The 27941-nt window shown below is 40.2% G+C and overlaps 1 long non-coding RNA gene and 1 pseudogene across 3 annotated transcripts in view; one reads left to right on the top strand and one right to left on the bottom strand.

Moving 5' to 3' along the window:
- The window catches only part of LOC129040660 (uncharacterized), a 107578-nt gene that overhangs the window by 35127 nt on the left and 44510 nt on the right, over positions 1-27941 (bottom strand). The window contains exons 5-6 of one of the 3 annotated variants that reach the window (XR_010127101.1): positions 24923-25106; positions 102-324 (exon numbers count right to left, since the gene is read on the bottom strand). This is a non-coding gene — a long non-coding RNA (uncharacterized LOC129040660). Of the gene's footprint in view, positions 1-101; positions 325-20728; positions 25107-27941 lie in introns of those variants that run through there. The other 2 variants (XR_010127100.1, XR_008503699.2) reach the window with 2 other exon arrangements.
- Positions 3047-3553, top strand: LOC129040652 (probable ribosome biogenesis protein RLP24; annotated as a pseudogene).

Here is a 27941-nt window from a genome sequence, read left to right as displayed (position 1 = left end):
TCTTTTAACAAAACAGACAGTATTAGTCCATTCCCACAGTGTTATAAAAATACTAACCAAGACTGGGTAATTTGTAAACAAAGGAGGTTTAATTGACTTACGGTTCTGCATGGCTGGGGAGGTCTCAGGAAACTTATAATCATGGTGAAAGCAGAAGTAGGCATGTCTTACACAGCAGCAAGTGAGAGAGAGCATGGAAGAACAGGGAAAACTGCCTTATAAGACCATCAGGTCTCATGAGAACTCACTCACTATCACAGGAACAGCATGGGGGAAACCGCCCCTATAATCAAATCACTTCCCAACAGGTCTCTTCGTAAACACCTAGGGATTACAATTCAAGATGAGATATGAGTGGGGATGCAAAGCCTAACTATATCCTTCCACCCCGGCCTCTCCCAAATCTCATGTCTCTTTGACATTTTAAAACAAATCATGCCTTCACAACAGTTCCCTAAAGTCTTAATTTATTCCAGCATTAACCCAAAAGTCCAAGTCCAAAGTCTCACTTGAGAAAAGGAAAGTCTTTTCTGCCCAGCAGCCTGTAAAATTAAAGGCCAGTTAGTTACTTCCAAGATACAATGGAGGTACAGGCACTGGATAAATGCTCCCATTCCAAATGGGAGAAATTGGCTAAAACAAAGGGGCTAGAGGCCACATGTAAGTCTGAAATCCAGTGGGGCAGTCATTAAATCTTAAAGCACTGAAATAATCTCCTTTGACTTCGTGTCTCACATCCAGGTCACACTGATGAAAGAAGAGGTGGGCTCCCACAGCCTTGGGAAGCTTCACTCCTGTGGTTTCCCAGGGTACAGCCCTTGCCCCCTGCCTACTTTCACAGGCTGGCATTAAGTGTCTTTGGCTTTTTGAGGTGCATGGTGCAAGCTGTTGGTGGATCTAGCATTCTAGGGTCTGGAGGATGGTGGCCCTCTTTTCACAGCTCCACTAGGCAGTACCCCAGTGCTGACTCTGTATGAGGGCTCCAACCCCAAACTTCCCTTCCACACTGCCCTAGCAGAGGTTTGCTATGAGGGGTCCACCTCTGCAGTGAACTTCTGCCTAGACAGCTAGGCATTTCCGCCATCTCGGCTCACTGCAACTTCCACCTCCTGGGTTCAAGCAATTCTCCGCCTCAGCCTCCTGAGTAGCTGGGACTACAAGCGCCCACCACCACGCTTAGCTAATTTTTGTTTTTCTTTTTTTTTTTTTTTTGAGACGGAGTCTCGCACTGCTGCCCAGGCTGGATGGTGCAGTGGCGCAATCTCAGCTCACTGCAAGCTCCGCCTCCCTGGTTCAGGCCATTCTCCTGCCTCAGCCTCCCCAGTAGCTGGGACTATAGGCGCTCACCACCACACCCAGCTAATTTTTTTTGTATTTTTAGTAGAGATGGGGTTTCACAGTGTTAGCCAGGATAATCTCGATCTCCTGACCTTGTGATCCGCCCGCCTTGGCCTCTCAAAGTGCTGGGATTACAGGCATGAGCCATCGTGCCCAGGCCAATTTTTGTATTTTTAGTGGAGATGGAGTTTCGCCAAGTTGGCCAGGCTGGTCTCGAACTCCTGACCTCAGGTGATCCGCCTGCCTCAGCCTCTCAAAGTGCTGGGAAGTTCCAATTTTAAATGAGCTCCTTATGAATGCATAAAACTGAATGCTTTCAGAATAACCCAGTTCACATCTTGAATGCTTTGATGCTTAGATATGTCTCCCACCAGATATCCTAAATCATCTCTCTGAAGTTCAAAGTTTCACACCATCTCTAGGGCAGGGGCAAAATACCACCAGCCTCTTTGCTAAAACATAGCAGGAGTGACCTTTACTCTAGGTCCCAATGAGTTCCTCATCTCCATCTGAGACCACCTCAGCCTGGACTTCATTGTTTACATCACTATCAGCATTTTGGTCAAAATCATTCAACAAGTCTCTAGGAAACTCCAAACTGTCCCACATCTTCCTGTCTTCTTCTGAGCTCTCCAAATTTCTACAACCTCTGCCCACTACCCAGTTCCATAGTCATCTCAACATTTTCAAGTATCCTTATAGCAGTACCCTACTTTATGCAGTACCAATTTCCTGTATTAGTTCATTTTCACACTGCTATAAAGATACTACCTGAGGCCAGGCACAGTAGCTCATGCCTGTAATCCCAGCACTTTGGGAGGGTCAGGCAGGTGGATCGCCTGAGGTCAGAAGTTCGAGACCAGCCTGGCCAACGTGGCAAAACCCTGTCTCTACTAAAAACACAAAAATTGGATGGGCATGGTGGCATACACCTGTAGTCCCAGCTACTCAGGAGGCTGAGGCGGGAGAATCACTTGAACCTGGGAGGCAGAGGTTGCAGTGAGCCAAGATCATGCCACTGCACTCCATCCAGGGTGACAGAGCAAGACCCTATCTCAAAAACAAAACAAACAAACAAACAAAAAACAAAAAAAATTACCGAGACTGGGTAATTTTTTTTTTCTTGAGATGGAGTTTCACTCTTTAGCCCAGGCTGGGGTGAAGTGGTGTAATCTTGGCTTACTGCAACCTCCACCACCCAGGTTCAAGTGATTCTCCTGTCTCAGCCTCCTGAGTAGCTGGGATTACAGGCACCCGCTACCATGCCTGACTAATTTTTGTATTTTTAATAGAGATGGGATTTCGCCATGTCGGCCAGGCTGGACTCAAACTTCTGACTTCAGGTAATCCATCCACCTCAGCCTCCTAAAGGATTACAGGCATGAGGCACCGTGCCCGGCCAAGACTTGGAAATTTATAAACAAAGGAGGTTTAATTGACTCATAGTTCAGCATGGCCGGGAAGACCTCATGAAACTTACAATCACAGCAGAAAAGGAAGCAGGCACATCTTACATAGTGACAGGTGAGAAAGGCTGTGCAAGAGCAGGGAAAACTGCCTTATATCTCTGAGGCCAATATCTCTGATAAACATCATTGTAAAAATCCTTAAGAGAATACTAGAAAACCAAATTCAACAACACATTAAAAACATCATTCAACTTCCTCTCAAGCTTGGCATTCGCTTGGTAGGGACCTGCGGGTTCGACATGCACTTCGAGATATGTTATTTCTGTTTGGGGCCCACCTACCCTGGCCGTGGCATGATGTTCATCCGCAATGATTGCAAGGTGTTCAGATTTCGTAAATCTAAATGTCATAAAAACTTTAAAAAGAAGTGCAATCCTCACAAAGTTAGGTGGACCAAAGCATTCCGTCCAGAAAGCAGCTGGTAAAGAGCTTATAGTGGATAGTTCATTTGAATTTGAAAAACGTAGAAATGAACCTATCAAATACCAGCAAGAGCTATGGAATAAAACTATTGATGCAATAAAGTGAGTTGAAGAGATGATCAAACAGAAACACCAAGCTAAATTTATAATGAACAGATTGAAGAAAAAGAAAGAGCTACAGAAAGTTCAGGATATCAAAGAAGTCAAGCAAAACATCCATCTTATCCGAGCCTTGCAGGCAAAGGGAAGCAGCTGGAAGAGAAAACGGTACAGCAGTTACAAGAGGATGTGGACATGGAAGATGCTTCTTAAAAATCTCTGTAACCATTTATATACATTTGAAAATGGATATTGGTTTTTTTTTACATAAGGTCACTTAAATGGTTTCTTTTTTACATAAGGTCACTTAAATAAGGTCACTTACATAAGGTCACTTAAATTGGTTTATTTTTTACATAAGGTCACTTAAATGAAAAGTGATTAAAATATATCTTTCCTACATTGCTATCTACAAAACATCAGATATTACGGATGTTAGATCGCATTCCAGTGTTAAATCTTCACTGATAGATGTACTTATGTAAACCATGAAAATTCTACTTACAACTATAGAAGTGAATTGTAGACGTAAAATGGTTCTGCCATTTGGACAGTGGCACTAGGTGGCATTTGTGTAATAACTAATGGCAAAAATTCATGGCTAGTGATGTATAAAATAAAATATTCTTTGCAGTAAAATATTCCCTTTATTAATGTTATAAAAGGGGGGATATGGCTGGGCACTGTGGCTCACGCCTGTAATCCCAGCACTTTGGGAGACAGAGGCTGGCAGATCACCTGAGCAGGAGTTCGAAATCAGCCTGGCCAACATGGTAAAACCCCGTCTCTACTAAAAATACAAAAAATTAGCCAGGCGCAGTGGTGGGCACCTGTAATCCCAGCTACTCTGGAGGCTGAGGCAGGAGAATCACTTGAACCTGGGAGGCGGATGTCGCAGTTAGCCGAGATCACCCCCATTGCACTCCAGCCTGGGTGACAGAGTGAGACTTTGTCTCAAAAAAAAAAAAAAAAAAAAAAGTGGGGGGTGGATACAAGGAACTAACAATTTCTATGACAGTGTCAAATATTATTTTGATTTTAGTATATCCTGTTTTGGTTTATTTGCATCTTAGAAAAGCATAATGGCATTGTTTGATGAAGTCTAATTATGCTGGACTGTTTTGACCTGATTTAAACGTTCTGATAGGTAGTTGTGGAAGTTGGGGATGAGAACTGAATAAATGGCACTACACTCTAGACTTTCCACTTTGGAGGATACTCAGTTCTAACTTGTGATTCCTGGTAGAACAAACTTTATTTTTCTAGCCTAGCAATGATCTAGAAGCAGAGGAATCCCAGTGCCTTCTAAAAGTTATTATGTGGTTTTCTTTTAAAAAAAAACTCCTGTTTTTGTAAAGTAGAATTTATGGGTACAACATCTGTTCATTATTTGAACATAAAATAAAACCATTTTTAAAGTAAAAAAAAATAAAAATAAACAAATAAATAAAAAGATCATTCATCATGACCAATTGGAATTTATTCAAGGGATAAAAAGATGGTTCAACATACACAAATCAATCAATGTGATACATTATATGAACATAACCAAAGACAAATCCTTATGAATATTTTAAGTAATGCTTAAAATACACGTGATAAAATTTAACATTGGTTCATAAGAAAACCCTAAAAACACTGGGTATAGAAAGAACATACTTCACCACGACAAAAGCCATATATGATAGAACCACGTCTCAATTACATTAAATGGGGAGAAACTGAAAGTCTTTCCTCTAAGATTTGGAACAAAAGAAAGATGCTTACTTTTACCATTCTAATTCAACATAGTCAGGGAAGTTGTAGCTACAGCAATCAGACAAGAGAAAGAAAGGGCATTCAAATAAGGAAGAAAGAAGTCAAAGTAATATTGCGTGCAGATGATATAATCTTATATTTGGAAAACCTAGTCTCCATCAAAACAAACTATTAGAACTAATAAAAAAATTTAGTCAAACTGCAGCACACAAAATCAACATACAAAATGTAGTAGCATTGTGGCTAGGCACGGTGACTCAAGTCTGTAATCCCAGCACTTTGGAAGGCCAAAGGAGGCGGATCACTTGAGGTCGGAGTTCGAGACCAGCCTCGCCAATATGGCAAAACCCCATCTCTACGAAAAATTCAAAAACTAGCTGGATGTGGTGGCAGACGCCTATAATCTCAGCTACTTGGGAGGCTGAGGAAGAAGAATTACTTGAACCCAAGAGGCAGAGGCTGCAGTCAGCTGAGATTGCACCACTGCACTCCAGCCTGGGTGACAGAGCAAGACTCCATCTCAAAATAACAATAATAATAATAAAAAAAACTCCATCTCAAAAAAAATTAGTAGCATTTCTAAATGCCAACAGTGAACAATCTGAAAAAGAAATCAAGCATGTCATCCCATTTACAATAGCAATAAATAGAAAGAAATGCCCAAGAATAAACTAAACCAAAGAAACAAGAAGATCTCTATAATGAAAACTATAAAACAGAAGAATGGAAAGATATTCTATTTTTATGGACTGGAAGAAGTAATACTGTTAAAATATTCCTATTACCCAAAGCAATCTAGAGACTTGATGCAATTCATATCAAAATACCATGACATTTTTCACAGAAATAGAAAAAAAGATTCTAAAATTTATATTGAACAACAATAGACCCAGAACAGCTAAAGCCACGAAATTACATTACCTGACTTCAAATTATACTACAGAACTATAGTAACCCAAACAGCATGGTTCTGGTATAAAATCAGACACGTAGACCAATAGAACAGAATAGAGAACTCAGAAAAAAATTTGTATATCTATAGTGAACCTATTTTCAACAAAGGTGCCAAGAACATACATTGGCAAAAAGGGACAGTCTTGTCAATAAATGATGCTGAGGAAACTAAATATCCATATGCAGAAAAATAAAACTATATCTCTATCTCTTAGCATATACAAAAATAAAAGCAAAATGGGCTAAAGACTTACATCTAAGACCTGAAACTATGAAGCTACTAAAAAATCCCCAAAAACTGGGGAACCTCTCCAGGACACTGGACTAAGCAAAAATTTCTTGAGTAGTACCTCACAAGTGCAGGCAACTAAGCAAAAATGAACAAACAGGGCTGGGCGTGCTGGTTCATGCCTTTAATCCTAGTACTTTGGGAGGCTGAGGTGGGTGGATCACTTGAGGTCAGGAGTTCAAGACCAGCCTGGCCAACACGGTAAAACGCCATCTCCACCAAAAATAAAAAAATTAGCTGGGCATGGTGGCACACGCCTGTAATCCCAGCTACCTGGGAGGCTGAGGAAGGAGAATCACTTGAACCCGGGAGGCGGAGGTTGTGGTGAGCCGAGATTGCGCCATTGCACTCCAGCCTGGGCAACAAGAGCAAAATTCTGTCTCAAAAAAAAAAAAAAGGAACAAACAGGATTACAGCAAGTTAAAAAGCTTCTGCACTGCAAAGAAAACAATCAACAAAGTGAAGAGACCACCCACAGTATGGGAAAACTATTTGCATAGTATCTATATGACTAGAGACTAATAACAGGAATATATAAGTTACTTAAAAATGCTATGAAAAAATGTATTAATTCCATCAAGATTGGATAAAATAATTGTTTCTCAAAAGAAGACATACAAATGACAAACAGGTATATAAAAAGGTGCCCAGTATCATTGATTGTCAGGGAAATGCAAATCAAAACTACAATGAGATATCATCTCACTCCAGCTAAAATGACTTTTCCCCAAAAGACAGGCAATAATACATGTTGCTGAAAGTGTGAAGAAAAGTGAACTCTCATACACTGTTTCTGGGAATATAAATTAGTACAGTGACTATGAAGTACAGTATGGAGGTTCCTTAAAGAACTAAAAATAGGACTACCATATAATCCAGCATTCACACTTCTAGGTATACATACTAAAAAATAAAAATAATTAGTATATTGAATAGATATCTGGCCTCCCATGTTTATTGCAGCACTATTCCCAATAGCAAAGTTTTGGGATCCACTTAAGTATGCATCAACAGAGAAATGAATAAAGAAAGTGTACTACATACACACACACAATATTATTGTGTACACACAATAAGTACAACTTAGCCGTAATAAACGAGATTCTGTCATTTGCAACAAAGTGGATGGAATTGGAGGATATTATATTAAGTAAAATAAGCCAGGTACAGGAAGACAAAAACAAAAACTGCATGTTCTCACTTATTTGTGGGATCTAAGAATTAAAACAACTGAACTCGTAAAGATAAAGAGTAGATTGTAGTTATCAGAGGCAGAGAAGGGTAGTGAGGAGGGATGATTAATGAGTACAAAATTGTAATTAGAATGAATAAGATCTAGTATTTGATAGCACAACAGTGTGACTACAGTCTGTAATAACTTATTGTACATTTCAAAATAACTAAAAAAAGTATAATTGGAATATTCATGATACAAAAAAATAGTACATGCTGGAGATGATGTATACCTCATTTACCCTGGTGTCATTATTAAACACTTTAGGCCTTTAAAAAAAAAACTCAAGAAACACATTAATATATACACTTAATATATACCCACAAAATTAAAAAATAAAAAAAATCTATTTACCAGGTATCTGTAACAGTTATATAAATTTACATATTTTTGTGTGTATATTACACCAAATATTGACAGAAATGAAGCAAGAAATACATAGCAACACAATAATTGTGCACTTCTAGACCAGACCCCACTTTCAATAATGAATAGAAAAATCAAACATAAGGTCAATTAAAAAAACAGAAAACTTGAACATTATAGGCAAATAGACCTAATAAACATGTACAAAACTCTTCAGTCAAAACTGGCAGAATACACAATATTCTCAATTGCACATGGCAAATTCTGTTAGGATACATAACAAGACAAATAAAATTGTAAAAGATTGAAATCGTGAAATATATCTTCTCTAACCAAAATAAAATGAAACTAGACATTAAAAGAAGAAAAAGTGGCAAATCCAAAATTACTTGGAATTATTTAAACACAAGCTTGAACATATTTTTGTTCAAGGGTAAAAGAATTTAATATTTTTAAGATTTTAATACTACCAAGAGTTATGTACAACTTCAACTTTATATCTATCAAAACCCCAATGGTACTTTTTTGCAGAAATATTTTCAGAATCCTAAAATTTCTTTTAGGGACAATGACTAGGCAAGCATTCCCAAAAAACAAGAACAAAGAGGCATTACACTTCCTGATTTCAAAACATATAACAAAGCTACAGATATAAAAACAATGTAGTACTGACATAAAGACAGATAATTATATAAGGGAACAGAACAGAAAGCCCAGAGGCAAACCCTTTTGCATATGATTAAATGAACTTCCACAATGTAGCCATGATCATCCAATGGGGAAAGAAGAATGTCTTTAACAAATAATGTTGAAAACTGAATATCTTCATTAAAAACACCACAAAGTTGGATCCTTTCCTTTCTCCAGATACAAAACAATCTTTTAAAGGGATTAACTAAATGTAAAAAACATAACTAATGAAATTCTTAGAAAAAGTATAGGAGAAAAGATAATGACATCAGTCTTGGCACTTTCTTATGTATGGAATTAAATGTATAAATAACAAAGAACAGAAAAATGGGAGTATATCAAATTCCAAATTTCTACACGTCAAAGGAAATGGTGAAGTAGAAAAAGGTAAAAATATTTGCAAATCACATATTTGATTGGTGTTAGTATCAAGAACATATAAACAGTTCCTAAAACTCAACAACAAAAAAGTGAAGAACAAAATTAAAAATGAGAACAAAACTGAACTGATATTTCTCGAAAAATATACAAATGGCCAATAAGCATTTGAAAGGATGATTTACAAAAATGCAAAGCAGAATACAATGAGATATTATTTCACACCAATTAGAATAATGACTACAAAAAAAATCTGTCAAGAATGTGGAGAAGTGAGAGAGAAAATTTGTAAACTGCTGCTGGGGAAATATGACTCTGCCAGTACAAAAAACAATATGGAAGTTTTTCAGAAAATTAAAAATGGAATTGTCATAGTATCCAGCAATTCCACATCTAAGTATGCATACAAAATATAAGACACATAACCTGGAAGAGATATCTGCACACACACGATATTTGTTTATTATAGCAATGTTTACAAAATCCAAAAGGTAGAAGCAACCCAGATGTCCCTAATGAGCAATTAAAACAATGTGGTGTATATCTATCTATCTATCTATCTATATATATATATATATATGCCAAATACATATACACACATATATGTGCACTGTAGTGGGTACATATATACACACACAACATATGTATACACACACATATACACACAATAGCGTTATTCAGCTTTTAAAAAGGAAATTTGGTCACATTCTCTAAGAATAAATCTTGAGAATGTTAACTGAAATAAGCCAGTAACAAAGTGACAGATAGCATATGATTTCATTTTTATGAAATATCTTAAGTAGTCAAATAGAAACATAAAGTAGAATGGCATTAGTCAAGGGGTAGAGAGAAGGTGATATAGGCAGTTGTTATATGAGAGGTATTGAGTTTTAGTGTTGCAAGATGTAAACATTCTAGAGGTCTTTTGCATTAAAATGTGACTATACATAACATAACTGAAACATACACTTAAAAAGATTGAGGCCGAGGCAGTTGGATCGCCTGAGGTGGGGAGTTCGAGACCAGCCTGGCCAACATGGTGAAACCCTGTCTCTACTAAAAATACAAAAAAATTAGCTGGGCATAGTGGTGCACTCTGTAATCTCAGCTACTGAGGAGGCTGCGGCAGGAGAATTGCTTGAACCCAAGAGGCGAAGGTTGCAATGAGCCAAGATTGCGCCACTGCACTCCAGCCTGGGCAACAGAGCAAGACTCCATTTCAAAAAAAAAAAGATTTAAGATGGTAAATTTGATGTTATGTTCTTTACCACAATATTTTTCTTAAAGGATAACTAAAAAAATCAGAGTTATAAAGCTATCCAAAAATTACCTTCAAATCACAAAAGTGTTTCACGTAGAGAAAATACAGATTCATCAACAAACACACTGTAAAACTAAGATTATTTTCCTGATTACTCACCTAGACAAGATAAAAAAACATAAAAGATCAGCCAAGAAAAAATATATAAGATAAGCTATGAACAAAGTTGGGGTCATATTTATAGACAACATGCACATTCGTATGTATAATTTAAGAATGACAGCCATCTGGCGGATTCATTTTCTAATTAAGCCCCACATTGACTTAAAGTGCATATATAGAGTTGCAAATTGTCATCCAAAGCTATAATGCATAAGTAAAACCAAAAACACAATAAACTGATGTCAAGGAATCTACCCTAAAAGAGAAACCCAGTAATATGAATTGTACAACAAAAATAAGAGAAACATTTACCCACAAAATTCTGTAGGCTACATTGATGTACTATTAAGAAATAATTTTGCTAGATAACCAGAAGTGCTTGTGCACTTCTGGAGTGGACACATTTGCAATAATTGGTGTCTACCATATGGCAGTAATTTTTTTTCTTTTTTATACTTTTTTTGTGAGACAGAGTCTTACTCTGTCACCCAGGCTGGACTGCAGGGGCAGGATCTCAGCTCACTGCAACTGCCACCTCCTGGTTTCAAGCCATACTCCTGCTGCAGCCTCCCAAGTAGCTGGGATTACAGGTGCGTGCCACTATGCCTGCCTAATTTTTGTATTTTTAGTAGAGATGTGCTTTTACCATGTTGACTAGGCTGGTCTCAAACTCCTGACCTCAAGTGATCCACCTGCCTCAGCCTCCCAATTTGCTGGGATTACAGGCATGATAGCCACCGCACCTGGTCCTTTTTATTCTTGATTTATTTATTTATTTTAACATGTATGAAACCAATCATCCCTGGTTGCTACAGGAGAATAGCAGACAGGTATAGTTAAGAAACAACTTTATTTTATTTTATTTATCTTTTTTTTTTTTTTTTTTGAGACAGAGTCTTGCTCTGTTGCCCAGGCTGGAGTGCAGTGGTGCAATCTCGGTTCACTGAAAGCTCTGCCTCCCGGGTTCATGGCATTCTCCTGCCTCAGCCTCCAGAGTAGCTGGGACTGCAGGCGTCCGCCACTACGCCCGGCTAATTTTTTGTATTTTTAGTAGAGACGGGGTTTCACCGTGTTAGCCAGGATGGTCAAGATCTCCTGACCTCTTGATCAGCCCACCTCGGCCTCCCAAAGTGCTGGGATAACAACCATGAGCCACCGCGCCCGGCCTATTTATCTTTTTTTTAGATGGAGTCTCACTCTGTCACCCAGGCTGGAGTGCCATGGCACAATCTCAGCTCACTGCAACCTCCGCCTCCCAGGTTCAAGTGATTCTCCTGCCTCAGCCTCCCACGTAGCTGGGATTACAGGTGCCCACCACCATGCCCAGCTAATTTTTGTATTTTTAGTAGAGATGGGGTTTCACCAAGTTGGCCAGGCTGGTCTTGAACTCCTGACCTCAGGTGATCCACCCGCCTGGGCCTCCCAAAGTGCTGGGAATACAGGCATGAGCCACCATGCCCGGTCAAGAAACAACTTTATTTTGAGCACAGGAAGTGACAACAGCACTTAACAGCTATATCATAGTCTAAATCCTGCTTTGGCAGGAAAATTTTACAGAAAATGCACTACAGTCAATAAGAAAATGCTCTAATAAGAAAATTTTAACAAGCATTTAAAGACAGTAAAGATAATTTCTTACTATTAATATACTAATGCTATTTTTACACAAAATTAAAAGTCTGCAATCCAGTCTTTAGAAGCAAAAAAAAAAAAAAGCCTTAGACTTCTAAATAAAGTAAAAATGTGTATGTTGAAAACATCAGTCACTGATATATAAAATAAAAATTTTGGAATAAATTATATAATAATTTCGATATAGGTTGAGAAAATGAAAATCTTGATGTATTTTTGGCTACTATAAAACTTACAAATGAACATTTTAATAAATGAGTGCCTAGTATCTAATTAACTTCTTGCATAACATGTAAATTACAGTATATTGTTCTGAACCTTTGAATCTAAAATTACAGACAAATTTGAAAGAGAGAAAAATAGAAAGTGAAACCATATTGGGAGAGTGACATCAGCAGGAATGTGGAAATAGGGGGGTCACTCTTATTTATCCTGCCAGAGCAACAATAATTTTGCTGCCATCCATGGACAAAAGTGCCTTTATGAGAGTTTTGGGATCCAGGGAGAGTATTGTGATGCCCTGCAAAAGCCCAAGACTGAGGAGGGCTGTATTGGGAAGGCAGGCCCTCATTCAGGTGGCAAACTTGAGGGCTCCTGATCTTGGTTACAGACCAGAAAATGACTCACTCAACTCAGTCACATTGAATATTCTGAAGTGACTCTGTAATCATCTCTGATGCCTTCTAGCCACGGTCTAGAAGCAGTCCTTCCCAGAGACCTCAGGACACTCAGTCATGGTCATGGAGGCAGGCCTACAGAACTTGGCCTTTAGTCTTTACTGTGACCTCTGAAGCAGGTCTGTGACTCAGTTTTAGCCATCTTAGCCACAGTTCATGGACAGTCCTGCCTACCTGGGAACCTACACAGAGACCTGAGGAAATCCTCCCAGGTACTCAGAAGGAGCCATACTCATCTACACATCTTGTAACAGGCCTACCTTATGTGAACCCAACTGCAGAACCCTGCCCTGGTATCTGCCCTACAAAACAAAGTTCTGAAAGCAAAGTCTGCTCAAAATAAGAAAGGATTTACAAGAAGACTACATTAGGTCTAATTCGAATACTTCTATTTTAACATATTACTGAAAATCCTAAGTATAACAATTTGGCAAGAAAATGAAAAAAGCCATCTGACATAAAAAGAAAAAAGAAAAATGACACTGTTTGTAGATGACATACTCTTATATATAGAAAACAATAAATAGCTGGCGCAGTGGCTCACACCTGTAATCCCAGCACTTTGGGAGGCTGAGGCGGGTGGATTACCTGGGGTTGGGAGTTCGATACCAGCCTGACCAATATGGAGAAGACCCGTCTCTACTAAAAATACAAAATTAGCTGGTCAGAGTGGTGCATGCCTGTAATCCCAGCTACTTGGGAGGCTGAGGTAGGAGAATCGCTTGAACCCCGAAGGCAGAGGTTGCCGGGAGCCAAGATCATGCCATGGCACTCCAGCCTGGGCAACAAGAGCGAAACTCCATCTCAAAAAAAAAAAGAAAACACAATAAATAGTACACCAAAAAGCTGTTTAACATAATAAATGCATGCAGTAAATTAGCAGAATATAAAATTGCCATACAAATATCAATTGTGTTTTCATACACTAACAACAAACTATCCAATAAAAAAGAAAAAAATAATCTCATTTAAAATAGTATCGAGGCTGGGTGCAGTGGCTCATGCCTGTAATCCTAGCACTTTGGGATGTCGAAGTGGGCGGATTGCCTGAGCTCAGGAGTTCGAGACCAGCCTGGGCAACATGGTGAAACCCCATCCCTACTAAAACACAAAAAAATTAGCCAGGCATGGTAGCATGCACCTGTAGTCCCAGCTACTAGGGAGGCTGAGGCAGAAGAATTGCCTGAACCTGGGAGGCGGAGGTTGCAGTGAGCCGAGATCACACCACTGCACTCTAGCCTGGGTGACAGAGTGAGACTCCATCTCCAAAAAAAAAATAAAATAAATTTAAAAAGCATCAAAATAATAAATTTCTTAGAAATTAAACCAGGTAAAAGACCTTTATGATGAAAAATAAAAGATATTAATAAAAACTGAAGAACACACAAATTTAAAAGTATCCCACATTTATAGATTGGAAGAATAAATACTGTTAAAGTTTTCATGTTATCCAATTCAATGAATTTCCTATCAAAATTCTAGTGACCTATTTCACAGTGATAGAAAATACAAGCTTAAAATTTATATGAAACTCTAACAGACTTTGAATAGCTAAAGCAATCTTGAGAAAGAAGAAAACAGTTGAGGGCATTATAGTTTTGATTTCAAACTATATTTCAAGACTACAGTAATAAAAACGTGATGCCATAAAAGTGGACAAAAGAACCTATGGAACACGGTAGAGGGCCCAGAAAAAAACCTATTTATATTAGGTCAGTTAATCTTCAATAAGGGTACTAAGAATGCACAATGCAGAAAGTATAGTCTCTTCAATATTTGGTGCTAAATAAATGGATATCTGCAAGCAAAAGCATGACATTAGACCATTTTTCTTAAATTATACCCAAAAATTAACTCAACATAAAATAAAGACTTAAATAAAACACATGAATCCTTTAAAATTCAAAAAGAAAACATATGGTAAACCTCCTCTATATTGGTCCTGATGGTAATTTTTTGGGAAAAGGTACCAAAAGTACAAAAACAAGAGCAAATATAAACAACTTGGACTACATCAAACTTAAAAGCTTCTAAACAGAATACAACAAGAAAAATCACAAAATGGGAGATAATAATTGCAAACTATATATCTGTTAAGTGGTTAATATCCAAAATATATACATAACTCATGCAAATCAAAGGTGAAAACAACAATAAAAAATATAATAATAATAACCCGATTTAAAAATAGGTAAAGGAGGCCGGGCATGGTGGCTCACGCATGTAATCCCAGCACTTTGGGAGGCCAGAGCAGGCAGATCACGAGGTCAGGAGTTTGAGACCAGCCTGACCAATATGGTGAAACCCCACCTCTACTAAAAATACAAAAATTAGCCAGGCGTGGTGGCATGTGCCTGTAACCCCAGCTACTCAGGAGGCTGAGGCAGGAGAATCACTTGAACCCGGGAGGCAGCGGTTGCAGTTGAGCTGAGATCACGCCATTGCTCATGCCTGTAATCCCAGCACTTTGGGAGGCTGAGGTGGGCAGATCACTTGAGGTCAGGAGTTCGCGACCAGCCTGGCCAATATGGCAAAACCCTGTCTCTACTAAAAATACGAAAATTATCCGGATGTGGTGGTGCATGCCTGTAATCTCAGCTACTCGGGAGTCTGAGGCAAGAGAATCACTTGAACCCGGGGGACAGAGGTTGCAGTGAGCCAAGATCATGCCACTGCACTCCAGCCTGGGCAACAGAGTGAGACTCTGTCTCAAAAAATAAAAAAATAAAAATAGGTAAAGGAATAATTTTTTTTAGTAAAGACATACAAATGGCCAACTGATATATGAAAAGCTGTTCAACATGACCAATCATCAGACAAATGCAAATTAAAATCATGATGAGCTATCACTTCACACTTGTTAAGATGGCTAACATAAAAAAAGAGACATGTATGTTACTCAGGTAATGAATATCCTAAAAGCGCTAATTTCACCACTGCACTCTATTCATGTAATAAAATTACACTTGTGCTCCCAGAGTTTATACAAAAAAAAAGAAAAATATATAACGTTTTGAAAAGGGTGTGAAAAAAATTCTGTACTCTGTTAATGAGTTCTAAATTGGTAGTCATCATAAAAATCAGTGTGGAGATTATTTAGAAAAAAACCCCACAGAACTAACATACAATACATCAGTCCCACTTCTGTGTATATATATAATATATAGAAATAAAATTAGTATCTTGAGTATTTGGATCCCCATGTTACTTGCAGCATTATTCAAAATTGCCAAGATATAAAAACCATCTAAATGTTGTTGAATGCTGAATGGATCAAGAAAACATGTTGTATATATACTCAATGAAGAATTGTTTAGTCAGTCTGACAACATGGATAAACCTGAAGAAAAATATGCTAATCGAAATAGGAAGATACTAAAAAAGCTAACTTATGGACTCACCTACTCATTACTTAGAGTAGGCCCCAGAATAACAAACGATTTACATGCACATTGAAGCTTGAGAGGCAATGCTTAGCTAAGTGGCTCTTAGCCCACACTTCTAATTAGGATTACACAGCCAGTTTTAAAAAAATCCCATCACCCATGCCTCCTCACAGATTATGTCTGTTGATCTGGATGGGAGCATCTATGTTGTTTTAATTAAGTGCCCTTGTGGTTCTAATGTGAGGTCAGGATCATGCCTGAGGGCTCCTAGAGACATTCATGAGAACTGAATTCAGTCCTTATTTCTATTTTTTTTTTTTTTTTTTTTTGAGATGGAGTTTTGCTCTCATCACCCAGGCTAGAGTGCAGTGGCACAATCTCGGCTCACTGCAACCTCGGCCTCCCATCAGCCCTTGTTTCAAAGGGAGGTTGCAGACCGTGCTCTGCTTAGGTTTGATAGAAGCAGGCCAGTGCAGCCATTATTCCCATTGCTGCAGCAGAAATTACTGAAATCTTTGGCAGAGACAGGCACTTGCAGGAGGGAAAGGAGAAACAAATGTTGATCTTTATGTAGAAGCTCACTGTTCCTGACTCTCTTCTGGGATAAAAGACAGGGAAGTGTGACTTTTTATGCACTTCTACATCCTTCTGCCTGTGGGTGCAGTGGTAGCAGGTGAAGGGGTTGTGTTGATGCCTTTACAGGAATATTCTCAAGATGCAAGTTTTGGCCGGGTGTGGTGGCTCACTCTTGTAATCCCAACACTTTGGGAGGCCGAGGCGGGCGGATCACAAGGTCAGGAGTTTGAGACCAGCCTGACCAACATAGTGAAACCCAGCCTCTACTGAAAATACAAAAATTAGCCGGGCATGGTGGTGCGTGCCCGTAACCCCAGCTACTCGGGAGGCTGAGGCAGGAGAATCACTTGAACCCAAGAGGCGGAAGTTGCAGTGAGCAACCTCCAGTGAGCCACTGGGCGCCTGGATGACAGAGTGAGACTCAGTCTCAAAAAAAAGCAAGTTTTATTTTTTCCAGAGGATCTCACCCGACAAGGAATCTCAGAGAAGTAGTAAAAAAGAGAATAAAATGGCTGGGTTTTGGGTAAATGTGTCCCAGTTCAGGGGCTGTGTCCACTTTTCCTCCTGGAATGTTACATGTTTAGAACTTCAAAAACCTTTACTTCTCTACTTGTGATATTCCTGCCTATGTGTTTTTTTTCAACTACATTTTCCCCTTTTCTTCCTGTGGTGGTCAAAGAGCTCTGCAAAATTTCTCTCCTCTATATACCAGAACTTTCCCTCTACTCTCTCCATTCAGGCTTTATACACACCGTGACCAAACCTCACTATGAATGTATTGCATGCAATATTAAAAGTGTTCCATTTGGCTAGGCATGCTGGCTCACACCTGTAACCCCAGCACTTTGAGAAGCTGAGGTGGGAGAATCTCTTGAGTCAAGGAGTTTGAGACCAGCCTGTGCAATATAGGGAAACCCTGCCTCTACAAAAATAAAACAAATTAGCTGACATGATGTCACACATTTGCGGTCCCAGCTACTTAGGAGACTGAGTTGGGAGAATCACTTAGGCCCAGGATGCTGAGGCTGCAGGTAGCCAATGTACCTAGCCTACATGACAGAGTGACACCCTGTCTCAAAAGAATGTTCTCTTTGTGACAGATCAACAAGAGCAGGCACGAACACCCAAGATTTCTGTTGGGGACAGGGTCATGCCCTCAGATATTGGTGAAGAAGGGGAACACATGCTGTTTAGGTCCCATCTGGATACTCCATCTGCTCCATGCGTAACAGAATTAAGGAAATGCAGAAAGAGGATGGCATTAATTCCCCAGAATTACTCAGAAAGTTTTGAACAAAAGAATACTTAGAAGACACTTACTTTTTACGATGCTAAAGAAAAAATATTTAACTACATTTACTAAAGATTACAGAACCTGGGAGATTTCTGTAGCTTAATCTTTGAATAAAACTAATGTAACTCTATAATTAGATTCAGATTGTAATTTACTTCTTTGTGTTCAATAATATCACAGCTCTGGGTGCGGTGGCTCACGCCTGTTATCCCAGCACTTTGGGAGATCGAGGTGGGTGGATCACGAGGTCAAGAGATCAAAACCATCCTGGCCAACATGGTGAAACCCCGTCTCTACTGAAAATATATAAATTAGCTGGGCGTGGTGGTGCACACCTGTAGTCCCAGCTACTCGGGAGGCTGAGGCAGGAGAATCACTTGAACCTGGAAGGTGGAGGCTGCAGTGAGCCAAGATTGTGCCACTGCACTCCGGCCTGGTGACAGAGTGAGGCTTTGTCTCAAAAAAAAAAAAAAAAATTACAGCAGTGATATTGTGCCCTCTGTGTGCATTAGCACTTATACCAATTCTTTCTATTACAGTTCATGTTAATTTTATTCTGTTGGATAAGGTGCTGACAGATTTTTTAACTGTAGAGGTAATGATTTTTCTAATTATTAATAAGTAACTTTAGGAGATTTACCAACTGTTGTTCATAAATCATCACATGTAATCTGGAGTCTCCCAATTCTTTTCAAATTCTCCTTGCTTATAGCTTGCTTTAGAAAATGGAAGTTCTCACCTTTGTGTACTGGGATAAACCCAGGCTCTGCCATGTACTTAATATTTGACAGAATATTCTCCTTGGGCCAAAAGCATTGGCATCACTGGGTAGCTTATTCGAAATTCAGAAACTCAGGCTTGAGCCCAGATCCTCTGAATCAAAACCTGCATTTTAACAAGATCTCCAGTTCATTGTTTTACACATTAAAATTTGAGGCATATCTTCTAACTGACCATAACTTCTTCATATAAGAAATATTCAGTCAGGCTTGGTGGCTCACGCCTGTAATGCCAACACTTTGGGAGGCCGAGGCGGGTGGATCACAAGGTCAGGAAATCCGGACCATCCTGGCCAACATGGTGAAACCCTGTCTCTACTAAAAATACAAAAATGAGCCAGGCGTGGTGTTGGGCGCCTGTAGTCCCAGCTACTCAGGAGGCTGAGGCAGGAGAATTGCTCGAACCCAGGAGGCAGAGGTTGCAGTAAGACGAGATCTCACCACTGCACTCCAGCCTGGGTGACAAAGCGAGACTCTGTCTCAAAACATTTAAAAAAAAAAATCACAACTTAGCCTGTATAATGTAAATATATCAGTAAAAAAATATATGCATGGGTTAATGCGCTAAATTTTATGCTGTCTCATCCACAAAAGCATACTCACTACTCTGGTTTAATGGATTTTTTGCCATTCTTCTTCAGAATTAGAGAATAAATTAGAGAGTATTTCTGTGTTAAAAATTATTTTACTGGACAACTTCAGTCACTCATATACGTCAGAGCCAGTTCTTTTTACTCTCTATTTTCTTTCTTTCTGTTTTTTTTTTTCTTTTCTTTTTTTTTCTTTTAGACAGAGTCTTGCTCTGTCATCCAGGCTGGAGTGCAGTGGCACAATCTCAGCTTACTGCAACCTCTGCCTCTCGGGTTCAAGCGGTTCTCCTGCCTCAGCCTTCTGAGTAGCTGGGACTACAGGCACCCGCCGCCTCGCTCAGCTAATTTTTGTATTTTTTAGTAGATACGGGGTTTCACCATGTTGGCCAGGCTGGTCTCGAACTGCTGACTGCCTCGGCCTCCCAAAGTGCTGGGATTACAGGCGTGAGCCACTGCGCCCGGCCAACTTAGATTTTTTCACAAATAAAAAATGGATAACTATTGTATACAATATAATGATTTTTTTGAGACTGAGTCTGGCTCTGTTACCCAGGCTGGAATACACTGACATGATTATGCCTCACTGCAACCTTAATACCCTAAGCTCAATTGATCCTCCCACCTTAGCTTCTCAAACAGCTGGGAGTACAGGTGCAAGCCACCACGCCTGGCTTATTTTTTTTTTAGTTTTGTAGAGATGGAATTTTGTCATGTTGCCCACACTGGTCTCAAACTCCTGATCTCAAGTGATGTGGCTACCTTGGCCCCCCAAAGTGCTGGGATTATAGGCATAAGCCACCATGCCCATCCTGTGCCCATATTAAATGAGCATTTAATATGTATATAAACTGTGAAATAATTTTTTTTTGAGACAGAGTTTCACTCTTGGTGCCCAAACTAGAGCGCAATGGTGCAATCTCGGCTCACTGCAACCTCTGCCTCCTGGGTTCAACTGATACTTCTGCCTCAGCCTTCCCAGTAGCTGAGATTACAAGGTATGCTAATTTTTTGTATCTTCTGTTTTTTTTTTTTTTTTTTTGAGACGAAATCTTGCTCTGTCACCCAGGCTGCAGTGCAATGGCACATCTCAGCTCACTGCAACCTCCGCCTCCTGGGTTCAAGCAATTCTCCCTTCCTAAGCCTCCCGAGTAGCTGGGATTACAGGCGCCCACCAACACACCTGGCTGATTTTTGTAGGTTTCGTAGAGATGGGGTTTCACCACGTTGGCCAGACTGGTCTCGAACTCCTGACCTCAGGTGATCTGCCTGCCTCAGCCTCCTAAAGTGCTGGGATTACAGGCGTGAGCCACTGTGCCCTGCCATTTGTGAAATAATTAATTCAATGAAGTGAATGAATACATGTATCATCTTACATAGTTTCCTTTATTATAGCCAAGTATACAAAAACATTATTATCTACTATAATCATGATGCTATACATTAGATTCACAAACCTTATTTATGTTATAACTAAAAGTTTGTACCCTTTAAATAACATCTTCCATTTTCCCTACCTCTTGGCTCTAGTATCCACCTTTGTACTCCCTACGTCTAGGAGTTCAACCTTTTAGATTCCTCATACACGTGAGACAAATAAGAAATATTTGTCTTCCTATTCTTCCTATTTTTATTAAGTCCCCTGTTAATGCTCATGCTGCTCCCCCAGACCCATCATCAGTAGCACTCAGGTGGAGAAAGCAGGCACAGCACTGAGTCACTCAACCCAACACTCTTACCACAACATGAATGCTTACGGTCCAAAGTGAAAACCACCAATTACCATCCTGAAACATGGCATTCTCTGCTGACCTTTAAAGTTTAAAGAAGCTGGAGAAGGCAGCAACGTCTGAGTGAGTCCGCATTTGGAAAAGAGCATATGTACATGCATCAGTGCAGTATTTACTGAGAATGTGCTGTGTGCTCAACAGTATGCTACAGAGCACAGTGCTGGGAACTTCACATTATGTGAGTGAATCCTCATAACACCATGGGAGATGGGTATTAAGTGTCCCATGATTCTCAGAATTTAGATAAAAAGCTCAGCATTTCTATTTCTTCTTCTGTTTTCCTAACATTTATTTTATTTTATTTTATTTATTTTTTTGAGACAGAGTCTCTCTCTGTCACCCAGGCTGGAGTGCAGTGGCACAATCTTGGCTCACTGCAATCTCCACCTCCTCGGTTCAGGCGATTCTCCTGCCTCAGCCTCCTGGGTAGCTGGGATTACAGGCGCATGCCACCACACCCAGCAGATTTTTGTATTTTTAGTAGAGACGGGGTTTCACCATGTTGGCCAGACTGGTCTTGAACTCCTGACCTCACGTGATCCACCCACCTCAGCCTCCCAAAGTGCTGGGATTACAGGCGTGAGCCACCACACCTGGCCCTAATATTGTTTTTAAAAAGAAAATGTATGTAATAAAATTTTATCTAGAAAAGTAGGAGGGATACAGAAAAGAAGAGTTAAGCTTAATTCAGAGGAATTGTTATATTTATATTTACTTTCTTGTGACTTGCAGGGCAACTACTGGATCTCCAGGAATAGAGAACGGGTTGCTAGGTGGCATATGTCTCTAGAAATACTTGTTTTAATTAAAAAAAAAAAAAGAGAGAGAGAGTTCTCCTCTTTCATTTATCTGCTTTTAGCTTTTAGGAAATTGTGAGCAGCAGCTCTAGGGAGGCAGCAGAAGCCACCACCCAAAACTCTGATCTCCTTTAATCAGTCTGTAAGGGGAGATTGCAGGGTGGGGCAAGACCTGGATGAGGCCTCAGAAGAGGATGGAGTTAAGCAGGCCTAGAGTACCAAGGGGGCCACAGGATTCTCATTTCTATGCTGCTGGGGTATTTCCAGGTCTGTCTTTTCTAAGTCTGTCCAAGGGAAACTTGACTTGAAGTTTGTAGAATTGTCATCTATTTTGGCCAATTTTCTGTCTATTTTATAACATATAATAACATATATACATGTTAATTTAACCAAAAACCCCTATGGTTTTCTAGCACAATTATAAGCTAAACATGGATTCTTAGCGAGGTAAAAGCAATAGAAATAATGATAACAATAACAACCGTTCTGTGCATCAATAGCCCTTCAGCTGGTGACATAACAACTCCGAACAACGTAAGGGAATTGGCCCCAAAGGAAGCCCAAGTTCCTGTACACCTCCCTTCTTTGTACTGACCCCATAATACTGAATTCAACCATTTATCCATGTGCGCTAGGCTGAAACTGCCAGGATTATAGAGATAGTGACTGCTTTATCTGTTTTTTCTAATGCTCATTTTTAATGGAAGCAATTGATTTATCGATCTGTCTTCAGAGCTCCTCATTCATTACCCAGAAAACTGGAGAAACACCCATCTAGGTACCAACCAAGGAGATTCCTTCTGTGAGGGGGGGAAAAAATCCTGGATGACTCATTCCCCTTCCTCTGAAATGGGAACAGAATTAGACACTGCTGTCAGCCTGACACAGCTGTGCCAATCCGCACAGCACATCCCCAAATGTCTCAAAGACTCCCAGGTGCTGGTGAGAGGGTCCCCAGTGAGCCTGGGCTGAAGCCACCCTGGTTATCCAGGCAGGAGAGACTCAAGCTAACTCTGCATGATCGGAATACAGAATAAACCTGCCCTGGTGGAGCTGCAGACCCTGGATCCAGGTGTGATATCACTTGTTTGTGATCAACTCACTCTTGGGTAAGAAAAAGAACAAGAATACTCTACTACAGTAACACAGTTTACAGGTGGGTTAATTGTGGTCATAGCTCTGGATATTGTGTGGCCCTAACATCCTTCTGCTAAGGTGCTTGTTTAACTTACAGATTCTGCTACCAGATTCTGTTTACACCAGGAACATATCACACAACTGTAGCAAGTCACTAAACATTATCTGGAAAACTTGAAGGACCTCACCCTGAAAGAAGAGCACTAAGATTTCTACGTTGCTTTCTCATGATGAAACAAATGTGCCCCATGGGTTTTCTGTACATCCTCAATCCAAAATCTGACCCTGTCTTGTAAATTCCAGGTGTGCAGATTTTAGATGGGATCCACCTGTCTGCATTTTGGGGGGTTACAGCAAGTGGAGTAAAAGCAGAGGAGAGATTCCCTCATGGAGACTCCTGTAACACATTCTAAAGACCTGTAAGGAAGAAGATGAGGCAAAAGTAATACAAGTAGAGAGTTTATTTGGGCCAAGTTTGAGGATTGCAACCTGGGAGCATAGATTCTCGTTTCCCTGAATATGCACTTTGACTAGCAGCAGTTACAAGTGGATTTTTAAACGCAAAAATTGAGGATGGGACATGGGTTGTCACAAAGCTATTTGTCAGGACATCTTATTGATTTACAGAAATAATATTGATTAGTGATTGGCTATATAGGGTGTAGGCTATGATTTCAGGTGTGGTATTATTAGTTAATGTATAGTCATTTTGTAGCAAAAGCAAGCAGTTTCAAAATATGAATACATAGGTCGGGTGCGGTGGCTCACGCCTGTAATCCCAGAACTTTGGGAGACTCAGGCGGGCAGATCACCTGAGGTCAGCAGTTTGAGACCAGCCTGGCCAACATGGTGAAAGCCCGTCTCTACTAAAAATACAAAAATTAGCCAGGCATGGTGGCACGCACCTGTAATCCCAACTACTCAGGAGGCTGAGACAGGAAAATCACTTGAACCCAGGAGGCGGAGATTGCAGTGAGCCAAGATCACACCACTGCACTCCAGCCTGGGCAACAGAGTGTGACTCCATCTCAAAAAAAAAAAAAAAAAAAATACATATATATATATATATATATATATACACATAGCTCAAAGAGGGGAGCAGGACATGATTATAATCTCCTTTTAATGTCTCTATGGGCCTGATAATTAAAGTTACTTGCATTTCTCAGATGAAACTTACATTTTTAGGACCTATATACAGAATTTGAAGATGCCAATTTGGGTCTTAGCAGGGTGAGGATGTAGCGGTGAACTCTGTGCCTCCCTAAGCATTATGGCAGAAGGAAAATGAGGGGAGTTAAGATTCTCAAAGCTACTTATTGCACATGTGTGAGCCTGGATGGGTTTCGAGGTCCCATGGTCTCTGAACCAGTTTCAGGTATAAAGAATGCCAAGGGCATAAAAAGAGGTAGACTGGCTGACTGCTGTCCTCTGAAGTTATTTATGTGGAAACCTGCTCTAACTGCTCTAACATGACTGTGGACCCCAAATAGGCAGAGACACCACTCTACCTGCAGATTTTGGGGGCAGCATGCATGTTGCTGCATAACTGTGAGTTACTGAGAGGAAAGGACCCCTCTAGTGTGAGGCCTGGTGGGCACCTCATATGTTTATAGTGTGTCTGGCAATTCTGGACAGTATTCATAAAATGTAATTGAAAACTTAATTGTCTCCAACTCCCCCAAACACTCTCCACAGTAGAATAGAAAGCAAATTATAATTACACAGTTAGACCAGAATCTGATTTAAATTACAGGTAATCTTATAACAGACTGAAAGACATAATTAGTCCTCAAGTAGGATACTTCACAGCACCATGTGTCATATACAGTTTATCCTAAATTCACCTGGTAATTGGGGAGGCCATCTGTGGTTGCTGAACGGCATATCTGAAGGAAAAATAATGGTCCCAAGTCCAAGAGGGACAGAAGGTAATTTTGAAACTTGGAGCAAGCTGTGTGATAGGGCTCTAACTTTTTTGCTGTTTACATTTCCAAGCAATCATTTCCAGGTCCTAGAGAAAGACTTTTCCTAGAAAAAAATAACAAAAGGACTGTTCAGCCATTAAAAATATTAACACATATGTCAAAGAGGCAGAGAAAAAATTAAATATAAAAGTTTTCTAAATTAAATGCTTTAAGGAAGGAGAGCAAATTTTCTACTCTTACTTTCAAGTTGGAAAATTAAGTCTTATATTTCTAATTTGTATTTATGCTTTCAACAGCCAAGTCCAGGGAAGTTGGTCTTAAACTCATGGGTATTTGAATTCCAGTAAGTCTGGACTCAGGCGCCTGAGGGGTAGCCTCGGCCACACTGTATGCACTTGAAATAAAGTTTGTGGAAAATAAAATGTCAGAAGAGAAAAAAATGCTATATAGGACAGACGTGTGAGGGACAATGAAGAGTTGCTGGAAGGACTGGTTTGTGCTACAAATACTGGCCTAGGTAGGGTTATGCTCTGACTTATTTCTGTTTCCATGAGGATGAGAGTATAATCAAGTGGTCCAGAAGCCTAGGTGCATAAAGGGACCACATTACTGCCACTGATTCAGGGTGTTGGGGCAAGGATATGCCAGGAGTTCTCTAGGCATATGTTTGGGTTTTTGGTGGAAACCTCTAGGTTCCCACAGAGCAAAAGCACTGTGGGTGCAATTCCTGAGTTTGTACTTTTGTCCTGGGAGAAGCAGGGCCCTGTCTTTACCTAGAGCTAGAGCACATGTGCGTGAGTGGGTGAAAATAACATGGTGGCAGCTGGGCGAAAAGAGGGGTCTGTCCTCAGAATTGATTTATTCTGTGTTGTGAGACAAAAGAAATAGCTCAGAGCTGTCTATGTGACATATGCAAAATCAATCACACTCAGAGAGACATGAATATGAAATTTAAGTCATCTTACCCCACCCATACCTGGAAGCAATTGTTTAGATATTTTCTTCCCAACTAGTATCTCACTCATCTTCGTGTTCCTGAAATTGGTGACAAAAAGTGCAATGCATGGCCAATCAATAGTTTATGTTATTTTATTTATTTATTTATTTTTAGTTTTTTGAGACGGAGTCTCACTCTGTCACCCAGGCTGGAGTGCAGTAGTGCAATCTCAGCTCACTACAACCTCTACCTCCTGGGTTCAAGAGATTCTCTGGCCTCAGTCTCCTGAGTAGATGGGATTACAGGCGCCCGCCGCCTTGCTCAGCTAATTTTTGTATTTTTTAGTAGATACAGGGTTTCACCATGTTGCTCAGGCTGGTCCTAAACTCCTGACCTCAAGTGATCCACCCATCTAGGCCTCCCAAAGTGCTGGAATTACAGGCGTGAGCCATTGCGCTTAGCCAGTAGCTTATGTTATTTTATTTTTTGTAAGTTTTTATTTGAGACTAAGTCTCACTCTTGTCCCCCAGGTTGGAATGCAATGGCGTGATCTCGGCTGACTGCAACCTCTGCCTCCCAGGTTCAAGCGATGCTCCTGCCTCAGCCTCCCGAGTAGCTGGGATTACAGGTGCCTGCCAACACGCCCAGGTAATTTTTGTATTTTCAGTAGAGATGGGGTTTCACCATGTTGGCCAGGCTGGTCTCGAACTCCTGACCTCAGGTGATCCGGCCGCCTCGGCCTCCCAAAGTGCTGGGATTACAGGCATGAGCCACCATGCCTGGCTGCTTATGTTATTTTAATGTAATGCTTGGAAAACAACTTATAAACTATTTTTGCTATTTCCCTTTGCAAAACCATATGTAACTGTGGCTAATGTTCCCAGATAGAACTGTGTCCAGCTGCATGTTCTTGCAACCCAATAACAAGATGCAGCAAACTGGAAAAGAAGAGAGTTTATTTCTGTAACTGGGTACAGGGAGAAAGTCAGAGATAATTTACCAGACCAACTCAAGATTCTAAAGTTCTTCCAGTGCTTATATATATTTCAAACTATACGCCTACGTGTAATATTATACTCGCTTAAGTTTATGGGTGATTAATTTTGTTTTAACTAAAAGATCAGAGCCCAGAAATGTCCCCTAAATCTACTTAATTTGTGAGGGCCCCGGTACCAGTGTGATTACTTCCATCCTATCTTACCTATGGTTTGGGTCTGGAGAGTTGCTTCAGACCCCCAGTAAATTTATCTGACCCAAGATGGGTCTTGGTACAAGGAATGTAGGGCTTGCTTTCTTTATTATCTTCACTTGCCTCAAGTTTCAGGAGAATCCTGGGCAAGATTCTTACCAAACATGTGTTTCATTTCTGGCTTTGCTGTTGGGGCATCAATTTCCCTAGGTTTAACTGCTACCTTTATGTTAAGGCAGATGCTGTGGTAGTTTGAATGTATAACTGGAGTGCTATGGAGGCCTGTCTATGTGACTGTTAGGAAGAATTGGCCTGCCACCATCCCCACTGTCAATTTGCGCATGATTTCTATCATGCCCAAGCTGGAGGGACTACAGGGATGTGGGACGTCGTGATCATTCTGGCTACTTCCTGCTGAGGGGGGGGTCACTGTTAGGGGGCAGTGAACATGGGATTGGAGTGGCAGAGGCTCATTTGCTCTTGGAAATACTATTGGCCTCAGGCTTTTAGCAGCAGCACCTGCTGAAACATAATGGCATGAGTTTTGGGAACGTTGTGAAACAGCACACAGCACATAGCAGCAATACATTACACAGCACAGAGATATACTTAAGCCTAGGAAAATAGCAAAGAACACCAGGACTTCCTGCCAGCAAGAAGGTTCTGTGCTGAACCATGATGCGAGCCAATCATTTCGTGATAACTGCGGGCTGGAAATGGCTATAATTTGCTAACGTATACCTTTTAGTGCTAGAAAGGCGTTCCCAGAATTATTCGGAATATACACACAGCATTCAGTTTTGATGAGGGCA

This window comes from Pongo pygmaeus, chromosome 6 (genome assembly GCF_028885625.2).
Source record: "Pongo pygmaeus isolate AG05252 chromosome 6, NHGRI_mPonPyg2-v2.0_pri, whole genome shotgun sequence".
Taxonomy (NCBI): Eukaryota; Metazoa; Chordata; class Mammalia; order Primates; family Hominidae; genus Pongo; species Pongo pygmaeus.
The sequence above is the reverse complement of the archived record's forward strand: the minus strand, read 5'-3'. Positions and strand labels throughout refer to the sequence as shown.